Consider the following 8,554-nt stretch of genomic DNA (forward strand, 5'->3'; position numbering starts at 1 on the left):
GAATAATCCCTATTCAATACTGTATGTTTGAAACTGTAATCAGATCATCTCCCTGGAGATGTGACTTAATCGAGAATGGTTGTTAAACTGGATTAGGTGATGACATGTCTCCACCCATCTGGGTGGATCTTGATTAGTTTCTGGAGTCCTATAAAAGAGGAAACATTTTGGAGAATGAGAGAGATTCAGAGAGAGCAGAGAATGCTGCAGGACCACAAAGCAGAGAGTCCACCAGCCAACGACCTTCAGAGATGAAGAAGGAGCTTCATGAAACTGGAAGCCAGGAGAGAAAGCTAGCAGATGACGCCGTGTTCGACACATGCCTTTCCAGATGAGCAAGAAGCCCTGACCGTGTTCACCATGTGCCTTCTCACTTGAGAGAGAAACCCTGAACTTCATTGGCCTTCTTGAACCAAGGTATCTTTCCCTGGATGCCTTAGATTGGATATTTCTATAGACTTAATAGGGATATTTTCTCAGCCTTAGAACTGTAAGCTAGCAACCTATTAAATTCCCCTTTTTAAAAGCCATTCTGATTCTGGTATATTGTGTCCGGCAGCTAGCAACTAGAACAGGGTATCTTTGTGTAACTGAATTAACAGTAGAAAGAAGCAACCATCTAAAGCACATATGATCCCTTCTTAAAAAAAACTACTTGACAGCGGCATACAGTCAACCAAGAGACAACTCCAAATAAATGAACTCAGAAATGGAGATGCCATGGGAAAATGAATGAGGGTGAACATCAAATCTATTTCAGTACAGAATTAAAACTGAGCAAATGGAGAGATTATGGTAGAAAAACAGAATTTAAGTGTTATAAATCCTGGCAAAGTAAAAATAATACTAACACTAAGTGAGAAGGGGGAGGGGGAGGGAAATGGGGGGAATTGCAAACGACTGATTACTTCATCTTTTATTACAATGAGCTGGTTCATATTGACTAAATTAAAACAAGGAGCTTTTAAAACATGATTCCAAATAATCTAGATAAACGATAACATTGTCAGACTGGATAGAAATAACAACCCCCAACTAACTGTTCCTTACAAGAGACATAATTTAAATATAAGAAAATGAAAGAAAGAGAAATACCATGCAGACAATAACCTAATGAATGCTAGTGAGGTATTGGGTTTTGTACTATTTTTTTTTTTTTTTGAGTCATAGAAAAAAAAATAATCTTTATCTTCAAAAAGAAAAACAGGTGCCTTTTCCAAACATTTCCCTAAGCTGCTGCTCCTAAAATTTAAAGAAACGGAAGAAAGTTGATAACAGCTCACAATTCTTTCCAGACAACGAACCTCTAAAAACACCCCGCACCTTCAGCAAGTTGGGCTGATAATCAATAAGTGTTCATTTGCAATCAGGTTAATACATAGTTCTCTTTGAGTGAGGGCTAAATTGGTAATTGGCCTTTTGTTATATTCCCCACGGTTAAAAAGGGAGTCTTACCTGGCTTTTAGTTTCAGCTAATTTTCAGCTTGAGAGTAAAACAATCGCAGAAAGCCAGGTGGACTGGGCATCCTTCCTTTTGTCTTACTACCTGTTTGAGTGCATGCTGAGAGGCGGGGCCATGTCGGTGTTCAAGGTGTGCAGTCATCGGGCCCCTCTCCATTCCGCTGGGGCTGTAGATTCTGTGGCCCCACCGTGCTTTTTGTCCTAGCTCTTTGTGGGCCATGCTTTGCATGAGATCTGTTCATTGCAGCAAGCTCTTGTTGCCCCATAGGTTTCACGGGATCATCTCCAGGGAGCAGGCAGATGAGCTTCTTGGAGGCGTGGAGGTGGCATACATCCTTAGAGAAAGCCAGCGCCAGCCAGGATGCTACACATTAGCTCTAAGGTGAGCTTGATTGTGTTCATTGTTTTAATTGCTTTTTTTTTTTTTCCGCATGGGCAGGCACTGGAAATTGAACCTGGGTCTCTGACATGGCAGGCAAGAAGTCTGCCTGCTGAGCCACCGTGGCCCACCCTATTTTAATTGCTTTTTGCAAGTGACTTGACAATTGTTATTTTCACTTTGTTCACAAAGCACCAGCAGCAAATCAGAAGCTGTACACACATTTCCTCGGCCCCAGATGTTATGTGTATGTGTGGGCTCTCAGGCTCTGTTTACGGACACAAAGTAAACTCAAGAATTATTTGAAAAGTTGGTGTTCCTATAGCCGCTTCTCCGTGGAATATAAAGCTAATTGGTGTACTATTTTCTGCAACTGTCCTATAAGTTTGAAATTATTTCAGAGTAAAAAGTTAAAGAAGGAGAGAGAGAGGAGGGGAAGGGAGGGGAGAGAAGGGATAGGAAAGGGAGAAAGGAGAAAGCAGCTGTAGTTGTCCCAGTGTTAAATATCGGGTAAATACTTTTTAGTTAAAAAGCATTACTAGAAATAAAAGGGGCATTTCATTATGATAAAGGGGCCCATAAAGCAGAAAGATAGCATTTCACATCTGCATGCACCCAATAACAGAGCTTCGAAATATAAGCAAAAATTAATAGAACTAACAGAAGAAACAGACAGACCTACAGTCACAGTTGGAGATTTTAACACATCTCTTTCAACCCATTTATTGAATTTAGCAAGGCAGCTAGATACAAAAAATCAACTGCATTTCTATCTACTTAGCCACGATTAGTAAATGGCATTTAAAAAATGAAGCTATTTACAAGAATATCAAAAATAACTTCCCAGGGATCAAACAAAGAGGTACAAAACCTCTACATGAAAAACTACGACACATCATTGTGAATTGATCATCAGAGAAATGTAAACTGACACCACAATAAGAGGCCACTTCACGCCCACTAAGCTGACTATAATCAAAAAGACAGAAAATAACAAGTGTTGATGAGGATGTGGAGAAATCAGAAGCTTTACCCATTGGTGGCAAGAATGTAACATGGTGCAGCCACTTTGGAAACCGGTTCCAACTGTTTCTCAAAAAGTTAAATGTAGAGTTACCATATGACCCAGCAATTTCACTTCTAGGTATGTACCCAAGAGAATTGAAAATAGACGGCCACACAAAAACACGTGTGCGCGCAACAGATTAGCCATAATAGGAGATAGTGGAAACAATTGAACTGCTTATCAATTTATGAACGGATAAACAAAATTTGGTCTATCCACACAATGGAATATGAATCGGTTTTAAAAAGGAACGTACTGATACATGCTTCAACACAGACATAACTTGAAAACATTATGCTAAGGGAAAGGAGCCAGACACAAACGGCCACATTGTGCATTATTTCAATTTTATAAAAAGGCCAGAATAGACAAATCCATGGAGAAAGTATATTAGTGGTTTCCAGGGGCTGGAGGAAGAGGGAAATGGGTAGTTACTGCTAATCGGTGTTGAGGTTTCTTTTCAGGATGATGAACATATTCTAGAATTAGATACCGGTGATGTTTGCACAATTTTGCAAATATTCTAAAAGCCTCAGAAACATATACTTTGAATGGGTGAATTTTATAGCAGGTAATTATATCTCAATTTTTTCAAAGGTTAAAAACAATTAAAACATGATTGTGTGAAAGTATAGATAAGCTAAATAAATGGAGAGATGTGCCATGTTTCTGGACTGGAGGACTTAATATTGTAAAGTTATCAATTCTCCCCAATTTACTGTACAGATTCAATGCAATCTGTCAAAATATCTACAGATCTCCCCTTGAAATTAATGAACTGATTCTAAAATTTATATGGAAATACAAAGGAAACACCATTTATATAGTACAAAACAAAGAACAAAACTAGAGGATCTACTGTACCAGATACCAAGAACTATTAATAGCACAGTAACAGAGACAGCGTGGCTTTGGTGCCACAAAAGGTAAACAAACCAATGGAACAGAATGGAGCCCAGAAACAGACTCGCACGTAACAGCTGCCTACTTTATGACAAAGGTGAAGCCATAATGCAGAGGGGAACTGATGTTTTTATCAGTAAATGGTGCTGGGTCAACCGGATAGAATATGGAGAAAAAGTGTATTTTCACCCCTGTATTAGTTTCCTGTGGCTTCTGTATCATATCACCATGAAGTCAGTGGCTTCAAACAGCAGGGGCTCTAGGGGAGAATCTATTCTGACTTCATCCAGCTTTTGGGGGGCCGCTGGCATTCCTTGGCCTGTGACCACATCAGTCTGATCTTCAAGGCCAACATCTTCAGATTTCTCTCTACCCCACCTTCGCCTGGCCTTCTGGTATGTGTGTGCGTGTGTGTGCATGCACACGTGTGTGAAATCTCCCCCTGCCTTCCTCTTATAAAGATACCTGCGATTGCATTTAGGACCTACCTGGATAAATCAGGCTCATCTCCCATCTCAAGAGCCTTAACTTAACCACACCTGCAAAGACTTTGGCATATAAGGTAATTCACAGATTCTAGATATTTGGAGGTGGACATCTTTGGAGGAGCGACTTTTCAGCTGACACAACACCTACTTCACAGCATAAACAAAAATAATTCCAGACCTGAGCATGAAAGATTAAAACAACAAAGCTTTAGAAGAAAGCATGACCTTGGAACAACCAAACCTTTCCTAAACCAAAAACAAAAGCATTAACCATTAAAAAATAATAATAATAGACTGGACCATATTAAGAACTAATTAAGAGCTTATGTTCAACAAAAGAACTCCTTCTCAGAATATATAAAGAACGCCTACAAATAATATGAAAAATCAGTCAGCCCAATAGAAAAAGAGGCAAAAGACTTGAACAGACAAAAGAGGATACCCAAATGAATAGCCAATAAACACATGAAAAGGTGTTCAACTTCATTAGTCATCAGAGAAATACAAATTAAAACCACAATACAATAGTAGTGTACACCCACCAGACAGGCTAAATCAAAAAAGGCAGATCCTGCCAAGTATTTGGTTGGGATGTTACCCAATCAGAAAAGGTAGGAGTGTAAATTGTACAATCGCTTTGAAAAACTTTTTGGCCGTTTCTGTTACAGCAGAACATATGTGGACCCTTGACCTAGCAATTCTACTTTTTTACCCAAGAGAAATGTATACACATGTTGAGCAAATGACATCTACTGCGCTAGATTATTCATAGCAACACTCTTTGTAACAGGCAAAACCTGGAAACTACCCATTAAAACCTGGAAACTAGCCACTGCCTGATGGGTAAACTAAACCGTGGTATATTCACGCAGTGGAGTATTAGACAGTGATGAGAATGAATAACATATGGCAGGCAACCATGTGGGTGAATCCCACAAACACAACGTTAAGCCAGAGAAGCATCACACAAAAAAGAGGATATACTATAAATGATTCCATCACATAAAAAAACAGACCAGTCTGAGAGGTCAGGACAGTGGTTATTTGGGGGGAGCTTTTGGAAGGGAGCACAAAGGGGGACTAGTAATGTTCTGTGTCTTCTTGTCTGGATGCCAGCTAATCGGTGCATTCATTTTGTGTACACGTAAGATTTCTGTGCAGATATTTCAGTAAACAAGTGTACCCCCAAAATGAATATATTATATGTAATGGTATGGAATAATTGCCAAAATGTCATTTAGTGACAAAAGCAAATTACAATGTATGCCACCATTGTCTAAAAAGAGAGGGGTATCCCAGAACAAGAATGAGGGTCTCTAATCCTGTGTAGCTTAATGTAATGCCTGGATACAGCCCAGGATCTATTAAGTAGATAATGAAAAAGTATTGGCAAAGTCCTTTGACTTTGAGGGATGGGTGAAAAATTAAGGAACTATTAAACTTTACCACTGGGGAAAGCCCGGATAATGTGCCAAACATTAGGGAGACCACATCAATAGGCCACGCCCTTGATCTTGAGGCTTGCTCTTGTGAAGCCCATGTGTATAGCAGAGAAGCTTACAAGAGTCACCTCCGGAGGACCTCTTTTATTGCTCAGATGTGGCCTCTCCCTCTCTCTCAGCCCAGCTCTGCAAGTGAAATCATTGCCCTCCCCACTACATGGGACATAACATCCAGGGATGAAAGTCTTCCAGTGGCATGGGAGATGACCTCCAGGGATAAGCCTGGCCCTGGTACCGTGGGATCAACAATTCCATCTTGACCAAAAGAGGGGAAAAAAAGTGCAACAAATAGGAATCAGTAGCTGAGAGAGTTCAGAGTTGAGAGCATACACTGGAGGTAACTCGTATGCATGCTTCAGTTAGACATCGCTACCTATCATACCTTGCCAAATCCCAAGGAAAACCATTCCTGCCAATCCTAAAGAACACCTAGGGCATTATATTAGATTCTACAAAGATTCCATGTACTATATACCAAGGTAACTCTCCAAAACCTACAACCTCCAGATGGGTCCCTGGACCACATAAGTCCTGAAATGCAGAGGGGCCAGACTCTCCAGAACATCAGCTAGTTCCATATCCCTGTCCCATATAATTGCCAGTCCCCTCCAACATGAAAAAGTCAGAATGGGCATAGCCCAAATACCCCTAAAGAGTGGGAGAAAGATCAAAGGTGATGGTGGGGTTATGCAGGGAAAGTCGCGTTTAACAAATGAGTATGAGTGCTGAATCATTATACTGATATTTCTTTTACCCTCCCGTATCTTAGAGCAGCTAGAAATACAAACCTAAAATTGTGGAATTGTAACCCATACCAAACTCTGAAATCTGTTCTACAACTCACTGTTGCAAGATACTTTGAAATTTATTGCTTTTATGTACATATGTTATTAAAAGAGAAGGAGTATAACAGAGAAGATAGGATTTAACAAATAAGTATGACTGCTGAATCATTATATTGATAATTCTGTTGGTCTCCAGTGTCTTAGAGCAGCTAGAAGAAAAAATGAAAAATCATGAAACTGTAACCCATACCAAACTTTAAAATCTGTCCTAGAACTACTTGTTAAAATGTACTTGGAGGGGCAGGCCGCGGTGGCTTAGCGGGCAAAGTGCTTGCCTGCCATGCCGGAGGACCTCGGTTCGATTCCCAGCCCCAGCCCATGTAAAAAACAAACAAACAAAATACAATAAAACAAGAAAATGTTTGAAGATGTTTCCCTTTCTTCCTTCCTTCCTTCTCTCTGTCTTTCCTTCCCTTCCTCCCTCTCTCTTTAAAAAAAAAAAAAAAAAATGTACTTGGAAATTTATTGCTTTTTTTGTATATATATTTCACAATTTTAAAAAACGTTAAAAAAAAAGAGGGGTGAATATAGATCTATATATGCATATATCTATATCCATATGCAAATATATATGCATAAATCATCTCTGGATGAATATGGAAAAAAGCACCATCAGCCACTGCCTTCCAGAGGAGAACTAGAGTTCTGCATAAAAGCTTTTACTTTGCAAGTATATACTTTAAATTGTTAAATAGTTCACACATATGGAAGTGATTAGAGAAAAACGATAAACACTCGACATTTTTAAAAGACCAGCGTTTGGAACGCAGCGAGATGCACAGGGCGAACGGAATGGCCGTCTGGTTTCTTAGGGTTTCTCTCCGCGTAGGAGAATTGGGAGGGGGTCATCTCGGGGGGCTCACTACCCCACTCTTTACAAACCAGGGGTCCGAGACCCCGAGAAGCCGCACCTCACGCACATCCGGGTTTTGCTTGTGGGTCAACAAGGTGAGGCATCGGAGTCCAAGAGAAGCGCAGGCTGTGGGGACCTTGCCCAGTCACAATCTCTCTGAGCCTCGGGCTCCTGCCGTGAGACCCGTTGTGTGTGGAGCGGCCGGCGGACCCCAGGAGCGGCTGGACTCGCCTTCCGCGGGGCAGGGACAAGGCTGGAGCGTCCATCCGCGCTGCTCCTAGATGGACACACGGTGGCGCCCGCTCCCCGCAGGTCCCGGCGTCTGGCGCTGGTTACGGGGGTGGTGTGGGGAGGCGGGAGAGGTAGTTTCTTTCACTCGGTGCTGGGCCGCGGGGATGGAAAGGTGAATGTGAAAAGCCGGGTCTCTGCGCTCAAGGAGGCTGGACTGGAGAGTTCGGGAGGCCCGCAAAGGAGGGGAAAGGGCTCGATACTCTGCATATGGGATGGAGCGCTGGTTTGGTTGGTAGTGGGGTTCAGTGGTGTCCCCTGCCACCCCCAGCCTCCCAGATAAAATATGTCCTCTGGAACCTGTGAATGCGATCTTATTTGCAAAAAGGGTCTTTGCAGATGTAGTTAAGGATTTTGAGAAGCGATTATCTTGGATTATCCAGCTGGGTCCTAAATCCTATCAGAAGTGTCCTTACAGGAAGAGAAGACATTATTGTTAAATGAGTAGGAGTTTTGGTTTAGGTGGTGAAAATAATCTGGAAATAGTGGTGAAGCTACACAGCATATTGTCACTGTACTTAGTGTCAAAGATTTGTCCCTTAAAATGGTTATAATGATTTTCATGTAACAAAAAAAATTATTTTTATGCATATTTTACCATAATTAAAAGCTAATTTAAAAAAATTTTTTTAAGAGAGAAGACAGGAACACAGACAAGGGCCATGTGGCGATGGGGGCAGAGACTGGAGTGATGTGGCAACAAGACAAGGGATGCCTGGGGCCTCCAGAAGCTGGAGGAGGTGGAAGGACCCTTCCCTAGAGCCTTCGG

The sequence above is a fragment of the Tamandua tetradactyla genome, chromosome 7 (assembly GCF_023851605.1).
Source record: "Tamandua tetradactyla isolate mTamTet1 chromosome 7, mTamTet1.pri, whole genome shotgun sequence".
NCBI lineage: Eukaryota > Metazoa > Chordata > Mammalia > Pilosa > Myrmecophagidae > Tamandua > Tamandua tetradactyla.